Source organism: Pristis pectinata, chromosome 15, assembly GCF_009764475.1.
Source record: "Pristis pectinata isolate sPriPec2 chromosome 15, sPriPec2.1.pri, whole genome shotgun sequence".
NCBI lineage: Eukaryota > Metazoa > Chordata > Chondrichthyes > Rhinopristiformes > Pristidae > Pristis > Pristis pectinata.
In genome coordinates, this window is record NC_067419.1 from 25,913,384 (window position 1) to 25,926,667 (window position 13,284).

At 37.9% G+C, this 13,284-nt stretch overlaps 1 protein-coding gene across 18 annotated transcripts in view; it reads right to left on the reverse strand.

Moving 5' to 3' along the window:
• The window catches only part of LOC127578488 (dedicator of cytokinesis protein 4-like), a 719,988-nt gene that overhangs the window by 595,468 nt on the left and 111,236 nt on the right, over positions 1-13,284 (reverse strand). The window lies entirely within an intron of this gene.

A 13,284-nucleotide genomic window follows, 5' to 3' on the forward strand; every position in this document is an offset into this window, starting at 1 on the left:
TTATTATAATTGTTCTTTTAAAGATGTTGACAAGTTTAACCCTTAAAATAATCCACTCAGATGTTTAAAAAATTTGGCACAGGACCAATGACATGTAGTGACAGATTGGTCCAAGAATGTTAGTGAACATACAGCCTTTCAGAAGATATAGAATCATAGAAAAACAGAACAAGATCATTCAGCTCACTGGGGTCATGGGTTTTTATTAGATTATTCAATTAGTCCCACTCCATTCCCAAACCATTGTAAAGATTTTCCATTCAAGTATTTAGCCAACTCCTTTTTGAAAGTTGTCATTCCACCATCCTTCAAGCAATGCATTCCAGAACATAATGAAATGGGCAAATAAAATGTTTACACATTTCACTCTGCATCTTTTGTCAATCACCTTAAATCTTTGTCCTTTGCCATTGGCAACTGCTTTCACTCCTTTACTCCTAACGTGTACGTGTCTGTGTGTGCACACAATTGTATATTTCAGCGTGAATAGGTGTGTGTGTGCATAGATCCAAATTTAAGTACGTGCCTCTGTGTGTGTCCTAGAGCAACCTTAAGTGCCTCTGTCAAATCCTCTTAACTTTCTCTCGCTCTTTTAAAGGACAATAAACCCAGCTTCTCCCTCCTCTTCACACAATTCATTTCTCTGATCTTTCAGACCCTAATAGTAAACCTCTGAACAACTGTTTGCTTTATATTAAAAAACTTGCATTTTACTGCCCTGAATAAAAATAATAAAAATGGGTGTTTTGCACAGTGTTTTACAATTCTTCTCAAGTATAACAGAACAAGGAGCACAGAGTTGTGCTAATGGTACCTTATTTCTTATGCTGTTGTTTTGTCAAAATGTTCTCAACCATGGACGCGTTCAATTGCATAAAGTCTGTTCCTAGACATTAATTAACATGAGAAGACTAAGTGTGTCCAGTTTACAGTATGGGTTGGTTCCTGAGGAAGTATTATGTTGCTTTGCTTTGACTTCTTCCAATAGACATTTGCAAATTTGGATTCTTTTTAAAAACCTGTTTGGAGCTAAATTAACTGTTTTCTAAAAAAAGATGTACCAAGAAAACGACAGAAACAATGAGGATTTAAATTTAAATTGCCGGAGATGTGATATGAAAGCAGCAAATAACAGAGAGACAAATCCTCAACTGACAGTTGAAAAGAGAAAAGATGGGTTAATGAAGGCTCTCTTGATAAAGGTAAAACTTTTAGGATGCCAATTCCCCTACAAAATCTTTGTTACATCTTTGTTCTGCAGTTGAAACACTGATATATGAATCTACAAAATATTCCTTTCTTTGCTAATTTAATTTAAATTGTTTTGAAGTTAAATTAAAATGCTTATGGAAAGGATCAAGCCACAGAAAAGTGGAGAGAAAACCGAAAAACTCTGAAGTACCTCCTAGCAGACAGGTTAAAAACAGTATTATAAGTAGGTCCCATGCTCATCATTTCAGTTGGAGAATTACTTTGCTGAACTCATAAGAGAGGAATAAATGCAAGAAAATACATGAAAGAAACAAATGTTATAACTGTAACATCTAGCTTAACTTTAAAAAATAACATACAAAGACAGTGCAAACAAATGCACAACACACAATGGCGTAGAATTTTCTGCATACAATGCAACTTGACTGCAAATCAACTTTGCAGCCTACACAATGACGTTTTTGGTAGGAAAGTTATTTGAACTGTTATGACCTTCTAGCAGTCTCACTGTCCTACCATACCTTTGCACATAATAATGACCTTGTTCACAAGTTACATAGTCTCATATACATTTCCTGCAATCGACCTTCCACAGAGGTATCTTCCAATATTGGATTTTCAAATGTTGTGGGAACCAGGGTAAATTTTCAGGAGTTCTGTTGCAATTTTTGATTGTTTTTATTTTTAAAAGAAACACTTGCTGTGGTTTTCTCTGCATTTCTTGTTTCTTTGAGTTCATTTTTAATGCATCAGTATCAGACTCAACAAAAGTTGACAATCATCTCACATTGCAGATTAATTTTTACCCTTGTGTGATTAATGTAAACGAATGATAGTTGAAGGAGCTGAGACTTTAATTTTCATATTTGGAGAAATATATATTGTTGCATTCCTCAATGCCGATTGTTTATACTGACTAATGTCCCTATCACACTTAAGCATATTCTAATCAGAATGGTCCGCAGAGGAAGTTCCAAGGTAACATATTGCTCACGAGGTTGGAACAAAAGCACCTTACCACAAAACCAATAGCCAATAAATCACTGAAGAAAAACTAAGTGCATAGTACACGGAATTTATTCTGCACCAAGCAAATAACTGTAAATTAAACATGAAATAAAGCGCTTTATCACTTATATTGATGCTCTTGTTAATATAAAGCCTACCATCATATTTAAAACTGACATTAAAAGAAGTCATTGACTTAATGAGGATAACGGTACAGAATGAAATCTCAGGAGTAAAGGAATAAGCGGTTCATGTAATTATAAGATGAATGATATTCAGTTACAGGAACATTAACACCTTTTATTTTGCAGCAAATGCACACTACAATCCTGAAGTGCTTGAAAGCAAAATAAATTGCATCTTATTCTCTCCCAACTGTCACACTGCAAAAAAAAATCACTTTTTGATGTACTTGACTTTAATGATCTATAAAACAGATGACAATACCAAAAAAAATGCAGTGCAGAATTTGGACTATTATTTTTAGTTAATAGCTACAACTTCAGAAATTTCACATGAAGCACATTACCTCTGTTGTTATTTTTTGCCACTTAAACTGCAGAAATTAAATAAATACTAGCTATTTGGTTCAAAAATGTCAAATTTTTAAGTAAAGGTTCTCATCAAGGGAACTGCATTTCAAAAATGACTAACACCAAACATCTTATACTCAGTTTCTTTTTATATACACACAACTAAATTTACCCTTTTTAAACTCTGAATGACTTCCTTAAATGTATTAAATATTCAGCAATGCTCCCCTTTCCCAATACTTCATTCTAAAGTTTGAGTTTTCATGACACAATTATACCATTGGATTAAAGGGTGGCAATGCAGAGAGAAGTACACAATTGCTGAAGTACGCAAGTTCAGTAATTGATGTGTTTTGTAACATCTGGTATCCAGGCCTCCTCCTTTCACCATCCTTTTTCCCCTTTTAGCACAAACACCCTCCCCCAAAGCTTTTCACAGCCCAGTCATGATCTCTTTGAAAGCCACAACTGCAGAAGGGATTATTACATTGACGCTCCAATTAATCTACAAGGAACAGTTACAACCACATCTGGGCAACAGGTCTTGTGTTGAGACCATTTACTTGGTTTGATAAGAGTTTTGTTCTTGTGACATTAAATATACAGTCACTGGAGGCACATTTTTCAATGACATAAGTATTCTTTTAAGTTCAGAACAGCCAATAGTAATAGAAACCTGGGAAGCTATCTTTTTTTTACAAAAGAAATTCCCAGTAGTGGAATTATTTGATGGTTGAAAGTCAAAGAAAAACAACTTTTACAATTATCATTAACACAAATTTTACCAAATAGCAAACATAGTAACAGATCATAATTAATACAGCACTGCACCAATTTATTGACAAAAGGGTTGACTTTGCTCATTTAACTGACCTGACATGTATTTTAAAATAATGTTGAAATTAATTATTGCTAACTCATTTGTTTATTCATTCAAGGGATGTGGGCTTCACAGGCTGAGCAAGCACTTAATTGCCCATCCCTGATCGCCCTCGAGAAGGTGGTAGGGAGCTACCTTCTTGAACCCCTGTAGTCCTTGAGGTGTGAGTATACCACAGTGCTCTAAGGGAGAGAGATCCAGGATTTTGCTTCAGCAACGGTGAAGGAGCGGTGATATATTTTCAAGTGCCATGAACACTACCTTGTTATTCCTTTTTTTGCCCTATTTATTTTGTAATTTATATTAATTTTTGTGCCTTTGCACTGCTGCCACAAACCAACAACTTTCATGTCATATAAGTCAGTGATAATAAACCTGATTCTGAAGTCAGGATAGTGTGTGGCTTCGAGGGCAACTTCCAGGTGGTGGTGTACCCATACTTTTGCTGCCGTTGATCTTCTAGCTGGTAGAGGTTGTGGGTTTGGAAGGTGCTAAGAAGTGAGTTGTTCCAGTACATCCTCAAGATGATACAAACTGCTGGTACTGCCAGCATTCCATTTTCACGTTTACTTAACTTTTCGTAGGTCACTTGGATGAGAACAATTTTCTTCCAACAACTAATTTTAATTTAACATTTTTGATGATAAATAACTGCTTACAGTAATATTTTACAAACAAGGTTTACCATTGCCTACAAATATACATGCAGACTCAATGCAATAGTTCCATTTGATAGCCTGCCAGATCTATTCCCTTAATGGCTTTTCTCTGCAATGTTACTTCCTTGGGGTTTGGACCCAATTGCTGCATCCTAAACATTCTAAAATTAAACTGAAGTGCTCTGTTGTGTATGGCTGGTTATGATAATTGGGGTCTTTGAATGTAGATTTTTCAACAAAGGTTATTAAAAGATTATCTTCTGACAACCTTCATTGAACAATCTATGTATTTTTGATAAATAAAATCCACAGAAAATTACTTTATTCAAGATTACAGACTTCCCTTCAAATATTTTCCATTGCGTTCAGTTTTTTTTAAATATATTCATTTTTTCACAGCTCATTGCGAATTCCCTCATCTTTCCCAGTGCTCGGGATGGCAGGTTTGAGAGGTGCTGTCAGAGTAACTGTAATATATTTTGTAAATGTCACAAACTGCAGCCAGTAACAAGTTCTCAGCGTCTAATACAAGCTTCCCTTTCTTTTTGTATTATTCTTGATATTTCTGGACAATGGGGAAAGTTCAGATTTGTACATAACACTTTTTTAAAAAACGTGCAAGCATGTCTGTCCCCAATTATCTCCTTTTTGAATGCTTCCCACTGTGGTTGTTTTCTATCCACTTCTGTTAAATCACATTTGCATAGTAAAATTCCTCAAGGCTCAGAGCTCAAGCTGATGTACGAGGTCCACACTTCACCTAAGCTGAGATACCATTAGCAGTTTTATTTGCTTCCCTGGGGATTTTTGACTTTGATGTTATTTCTCTGATAATTTCTGCCAAGAATTGTTGAATCGAAAATAAAACCCAAATAAGAATATTCATGTTCAATCTCTCCCAGGGCACTCTGAGCACAGCACTTGTTCTACAAAGACTGTCATTATCTTCCATCAGGTTTACATTTTGCTGTACCACAAATGTTTTCCCTTCCTAGCATTTGCAGAGCAAGCTTGCTTGCTCCGTTATATAGTGAAGCGCCTCTGAAATGGAATGCACTATGTTTTCTGAGGGATTCTTGATGCATGGGCAAAGAAAGGTCCACAGTCAACTAATGTTGAATTTATAGCTCATCACTAAATGCCTTCTTTCTTTCTCTCTTCACCTTCCCTTGGAGAAACTGCTTACTCATCTCAAAGCTACAAAAATCAACCTCTAAACAGATGCATGTTACCTTGCATTCCTTATCATTTCTATTGCTTCTAGATGAATACCACAGTGGTGTTCAATAAGCATGTTCTCAGGCTGGTTGATGGACATAGATATGCATTGATACCCAACTGAAGCATCGCCAAGTTCAAACATTCCTAACTACTGCTACTCCAGAGGAACAGGGACCCTGCACTAAACTTCTTGATGGGCTCGGATGAGGCAAGTGCTTTTCACGGATTCCCAGAAAAGACAGCAGGAACCTGGAAAAGGCCACTGGTGTCATTCACAGTGCTGGCTTGAAAGGAAACTTGAGATTCTCTGTAAGGCGACATTACGGTTAAAGTTGTCTACTCAGCATGACACCATGCATAGGCAGAAAGCACTTCAAGCGTGACATGCACTCTCATTTAATTAGAACCACTGAATTTTACATTTGAATCATATTTGTTGGAGAAATCCAACTAATCCCTGAACCAATGTTCTCCCCACAGCTCTGTACTTTACCCAAATTTCCTTTCAAAATAAAACAAACTTCCTTCTTTAATCAAAATTTAAAAAAAACTGTGGATGCTAGATGTTTGAAAAAAAAACAGAAAATGCTGGAAAGCTCAGCAGGTCAGATAGCATCTGAGGAAAGGGACTGAGGAAGTTCTGATGAAGAGTCCCAGACCCAAAGCATTAACTGTTTCTCAAAGTCGAGCTTATTGTCATAAGCACAAGTACATGTAAAAGTACAAGTACAAGTAAAAACTTACTTGCAGCAGCACCCCAGGCACATAGCATCATATCAGGAACATTCACAAGAAAATCATATATTAAACGAAGTATACATGATTTTTTACAAGAAAGAACACAGTTTGAACAAAAACAAAGTCCATTTCAGTGCAAAGTGATGATTAGGGTTTAGGGTTGTGCCAGTTGGTTCAGGAACCAAATGGACAAAGGGACATAGCTGTTCTTGAACCTGGCAGTGTGGCACTTCAGGCTTTTGTAGTGGGGGATCTTTGATAATATGTTGCTAATGTTGTAATATCAGGGTGATATTGTATAGTCTAACCTACAAGGATGTGCTGAATAGACCAGAATATACAAATTAATGGAAAAAAGGGGAGATGAATGGCAAGCTCAGATGGCCAGTCCTGATACAAACAGAAAGAAAGAGCAAGTTATCTGAAGTTGGAGAATTCGATGCTGAGTCCTGCGGGCTGCAACATGCCAGACAAAAAATGTACTTCTACCACCTCCCTTCGCAGCGCGTTCCAGGCACCTACCACACTTGTGTTAAAATCTTGCCTCACAAATCTTCTTTAAACTTTCCTTCTTCTCACCTTAAACCAACGCCCTCCACTATATAACATTTCCACCCTGACAAAAAGACTGACTATCTACCCTATCTATGTATCTCTTAATTTTATTTACTCACATCAGGTCAAAGTCAAAGTTGAGTTTATGGTCATATGCACAAGTACACATATGCACAGGTGCAATGAAAAACTTACTTGCAGCAGCATCACAGGCACATAACATCATATAAGCAGTATTCACAAGAGAAAAAACATAAATTAAACACAATTTTTATAAGAAAACACAATTAGAACAAAAAAAAAGTCCATTCTAGGGCAAAGTGATCATAGTGTTGCTAAACTGTAGTGATTATGGTTGTACCAGTTGGTTCAAGAATCGAATGAAGGGAAGTAGCTGCTCTTGAACCTGGCGGTGAGAGACTTTGGGCTTCTGTACCTCTTGCCCAATGGTAGCTGCAAGAAGATGGCAGGCCCAGATGGTGGGGATCTTTGATGGTGGATGTTGCCTTCTTGAAGCAACATCTCCTGTAGATACTACCAATGATGGGGAGGGATGTGCCCATGATGTATTGGGCTGAGTCCACTACTCTCTGCAACTTCTTACATTCCAGTGCATTCGAATTACCATACCAGACCATGATGCAACCAGTCAGGGTACCTAGAACAGTACATCTGTAGAAGCTTGTTAAAGTGTTTGGTAACAAGCTGAACCTCCTTAACCTCCCAAGAAAGTAAAGACAGATGCTTTCTACAGATGCTGTCTGGCCTATTGAGTGTTTTCTAGCATTTTTTGTTTTAATTCCTTCCTTACTAGCCCAGGTTTCTCTTACCCTTTGTGTAAAGAAATTAATCATGGAAACATTTTTTTTTACTTTTAAAGGTCAGTAGCTAATGAAAATGGCCTTGATTTATTTTATAATAAAATCATTCTGGAATATTCTGTTTACTGTTACTTTGAGAATGTTTCAGGATGTCAGCATTGAATTGCATCTGAAACTTTGTCCATCTCTCTTCCAAAGTTTTTGAAATCCTTCTTATTGGTTGTCAACCCTGCCCCAATATTATGCTATGAAGAAATTTCGAGGTTGTATTTCCTATGCCCATGTTTGTAATACCTAGAATAAGCTATCTTAAATCCTTCAGTTATTCAAGATAAACCTACTTATTACTACTCAATTCATATCCTTCAGCCAATGTTCTAGAGGTGCTGCTGCATTTCTTGTTTTACTTCATATCTAAACTTTTACCAGAAGTCTTGAGTGGCTTTGTTGAGCACAATGAAAGCCCATATATTCTGTATCTATTATACTCCTTTTATCTCAGGTTCACAAGGTTACTCTTCAAAGTTCAGTGCTTAGCCAACCTCAGTTAAACAAATTACTTTTCCTCCCCTTACTCCAAACCAACACTGCACAACTATTTTTGTGGGAAGGCCAGATTTAATAACCAATCCAGTTTCTTGGGCCACTTTTTTATTATCATCCTATAGAACCAGATATGATACTTTTAAAGACACAAATCCAATAGTCTTGCTGCTCCATTCTCCATCCCCTCGCCTCGCCTCATCACAAGTGCTCCTTGACAATGACCTCAATACTTCCCATGGAGACCCAAGAAACTGCAGATGCTGGAATCTGGAGCAACAAACAAACTCTTGGAGAAACACAGCAGGTCGAGGAGGAAAGGAATTGTTGATGCATCAGGATTGGATGCAGGATCTTGACTTGAAACGCCAACAATTCCTTTCACCCCCCCCCCCCCCATAGGTGTTGCTCAACCTGCTGAGTCCCTCCAGCAGTCTGTTTTTTTGCTCAATGCTTCTCATGTTCTTTTGAAAAGCATTTGAGCCTCCCTCTGATTGATGAGAAGGGATTTTTATTTGGATGGTCCAAAAAGATCAACAGTTGCTAGGAACCTGTCAAGCTCTAGAGACAGGCCAAGTGGCATGCACCATGGTTTCACAGTACTGGAGCTTCCTCCCAGCAGAACAATTCAAATCAAACCCAATTCCTCTGCAAAATAGCAAAGTTAATACCACAAGAACCAGAACCTCACACCGCGTGAGCCAGCAGCAAACCACATCGTACAGAAGCATTCTCACAGGATGGCCTAGTGCAGCAGGAACTTAATAAGACTGAAGCCAAACACTGCTCGGCCACAGAACAAGTGTGACAATGGTAATGAGGCCAGACAGAGTCACCCCAAAGTCCAGACACTGTGCACCACGACTCCAGACTGTGCTTTAGATCAAGGCAAACACAAAAAGCCGATGTGGTTCCTGGCAGTTCAGGCCTGCATTGAACTAATTATAGGTGTTGTAACTGAAAGCACCTTGCAACATGCAAAATCAAAGAAAAATATTTTAAAAAGAACATCCACTCTTCTCTTGTACAATCTCTCATCTTGCCCATCTGCTCTGTCGTAAACTGGGCAGGACACCAGCTTCATGTTTGCAAGTTCTCAATAGAGAAAGATGTTGTTCTTTCATATTTAGCTTTAATCAATATCAAAACCATTTGTGTATCACAAGGCCGACAACATTTGGAAGTAGTATTCAGGGTTCAAGTCATATGTCAAGTTGCACTGATGGCATAGTGGTTCTGAGAATGGAGTAGTAACCCTGGACTAACAAATCCATCATGGGATTTGTAACCTAGAGACTTGATTTCAAATCCCACTCTGGCAGCTGAGGGGATTCACCAACATCCTTCAGGGAAAGAAATCAGCCATCTGTACCCTGTCTGGCATGTAATTACCCTGTGAAAATGAATTAGCAAGACATTTAGTTGAAGCATAACTGCTATGTAAAAGAGAATAAAGGTAAACCAGAGATCACTTTGGCATCAAATCTGGACATGAAAGAGTCACTCCCAGTCCAATCAACCTTGCAAAGTCCTCCTAATGAACCTCTGGGGACTTGGATCAAAATTGGGAGAGTTGTTCCATGGACTGGTTAAACAACAGCCTGATATAGTTACATTCACAGAATTACATCTTACAGACAACATGCCACCATTCCTTGCTACATCTGATCCACTAGCAGGACAGACCCACCAAAGGGGATAATGCAGTGGTACATAGTTGGAAGGGAGCCCTTTGGGTCCCTGACTTTGACTCAGACCCTACAAAGTCTCATGACATCAAATCAAACATGGGAAAGGAAACCTCCTCTGATTACCACCTCGCCTGATGAATCAGTTCTCCTACTCTTAAAACTGTTTTGGTAAATTGATGCCAACATCGATTGGAGAGCATTTTGAGGATAGAATGACTTAAGAACTTTACTGCATTATATACAGAAGTACACAATGCCTGAGTTATTTTCTCCCCATGTTTGTAAACAATATGCCTTGACTCCAATGGGCTGGGAAGTAAATTATGGCTAAACGGATTTATTGACCCCTGATGCCAATTAAAGGACATCTCTATGAAAGAAACATCTTTGGAAGGATAAACTCCAAGGCAGAGTACAAGGTTAATGGCAGGATTCTGGGGAGTGTGGAGGAGCAGAGGGATCTGGGGGTTCATATCCACAGATCACTGAAAGTTACCTCACAGGTGGATAGGGTATCCAAGAAAGCTTATGGGCTGTTAGCTTTCATAAGTCATGGGATCGAGTTTAAGAGCCGCGAGGTAATGATCCAGCTCTACAAAACTCTGGTTAGACCACACTTAGAGTACTGTGTCCAATTCTGGTCACCTCATTATAGGAAGGATGTGGAAGCATTGGAGAGGGTGCAGAGGAGATTTACCAGGATACTGCCTGGATTGGAGAGTATGGATTATGAGGAGAGACTAAGGGAGCTTATGGCTTTACTCATTGGAGAGGAGGAGGATGAGGTATGCAAAATATTAAGAGGAATAGATAGGATGGACAGCCAGCACCTCTTTCCCAGGGCACCAATGCTCAATACAAGAGGGCATGGCTTTAAGGTAATGGGTGGGAAGTTCAAAGGAGATATCAGAGGGAGGTTTTTCACCCAGAGAGTGGTTGGTACATGGAATTCCCTGACTGGGGTGGTGGTGGAGGCTGATACGTTGGTCAAGTTCAAGAGATTGTTAGATAAGCATATGGAGGAATTTAAAATAGGGGGATATGTGGGAGGAAAGGGTTAGTTAGTCTTAGGCGTGGTTTAAGGGTTGGCACCACATGGTGGGCCGAAGGGCCTGTCTTGTTCTATGGTTCTATGGATCACAACACCCTGGTATACCATTGCCTTTACATTGTTTTTGAAGTGCGAGGCCCAGAATGGTACACATTACTCCAGCTGAGGCCTGCACAGTGATGTATAAAGTTTGACAATGACCTTGTTGCTTTTAGACTTCTTTCTTCTACTGAGAAACCCAAAACACCATTAACTGCAGACTCACTGAGCATACAAAAACTAACATACTTTGCTATAATATACTTTTCAAAATTGTGCCATGAACACTTTAAATTTTAGTCCACTCTGCAACAACCTGAATCTCTGCATCTACCATATTTATCCCAATTTCATTTTCTTGTCTAAGCTTCATGAAACTTTGAACTATCCTCATCATTATCATCTTTGACAAAGAAAAATCTGAAATGGGCCTTGTTATTTATATTTAGCTCATGATCTTATTATAAAAATGAGCTTGACTATTAAAAAAATCCTAATTAAATCCCCTGGAAGCTTGATGTGCAAATATTTAGAAAATGAATGCATTATGCTAATATTATCTAATTTTCTATGCAAATTAGGTTAATTATGCAGTAGGTTCTTTCCCACAAGTCACTAATCTCAGTTCTTGCTTTCATAAATCTTAATCGTATATTTACTAAACTAAAACAGAGTTCCTGTTCAATGCAATAATTTTATAACAATGATTTTGGTTAGATCTACAAAACTGACTTTCCTCTAAAGCACTGTGATCAGAAAAGACTGCCACATGTGGATGATCACATGGCATTACTGTGTGTTCAGAGACATATGGCAAAACTGGGCTAAAACAGAGCAGATGGCTGATTACATGCAAGTACTGCATATTAAAAGAATTCAAATTCTATAAATTAGCGAGGTTTTTAATCAGTTTTGGTGGATATTCCAAAGCAGAAAAGAGTAGCATATCAGAATAGTAAAATAAATTTCTTCAACCAAATTTTTTTTTCAGGGAATACAATGTCTGATCACCCTATTTCAAACTTCCAGCTAATGACCATGACCTATGTTTCAGGAATTTGATGCAAATTGCTAGAAGTTCTCTTTAAACAGATTCTCTTTTGGAATGATAGAGAAATGGAGGACTATGTGGGAGGGAAGGGTTAGATAGACATTAGAGCAGGATAAAATGTTGACACAACATTGTGGGCCAAAGGGCCTGTACTGTGCTGTAGTGTTCTATGAATAAGTCAGTGCTACACTACCAACAGATTAACTCTCAGACCCTCTGCACCACAAAGTTGACAAAAAAACTTTATTCAGCATTTTCCAGGTAAATAGACTCAAGGCACCATAGAAGTTTAAGAAATTTAAGAAATCAGTCAGTAGAGCACTGAAAGTAATATTTTTAATTTTTGATTTGAGAAATGGCAAATTTCCAAATGCATTTTTCTTGGGATAATTTAATTTTTGAGCATTAGCCCTCCAAAATCACTGCTGAAAATATATTTTCTACTACAATTAAAACCAAATAGGTAGAGGAATAGAATGAGTCGATTTGGTGGACTTATCTTTAATGTAAATAATTTGGGGTCCAGTTGAGTGAATTACCTGTGGGTGGCTGATAATTCAATTGGCTTTCATCAGCAAGCTTCCCACATGTGCCTGTAGTTGTCGGTCTAATGGACTAGAGTCACTACATTTAGGTGTGTCTTGGACCTAACCATTCCATAAATATTTGGTCACTGTGCCTAATTCTGTCCTGCAAGCTAATAAAACTCATTTCTGAGGCGGCAGTTAAGCACCTTCTTTATGTTTTTTTGAAACTTTCAATTTCCGGTGACTGGAAAAAATACTAATGGGAGGAAGGTTTCCTGCACATAATTACTTCCCTTTGAGATACTTGAGTAGGTGCTCAGATTACTTCCTGGTATTTAAAATTTCATATTGTTTATTTAAGGACAAAATAATTCTACTGCTTACACATTAAACCTAACACAAATTGTTCCTATCCTTACTTGGATTAAGAATTGATACAAAAACCTCTGTGATAAAATGAATGGAATGCATTTTAAAAATTGGTTTATGTCATTATTCAACAATTGCTAATATTCTTTTATCACTTGAAACTGGAAAACATTTCCTGGCTGGCCCACTAGATGGAGCACATTGCTAAGATGGGACATTGCATGCTGGGGTGTTACATTTTGCTGTGGAGCAGCTGAAAACACTTCACAGCTACCTAGGATCTCTGATAATTTACAAATGTTATTAGGGAACTGACTATGATTCAGGTTCAAGCAAAAAAAACTACTTCGCAAAATGCAATTAGTATGTGCCAAGGCACATGCCAT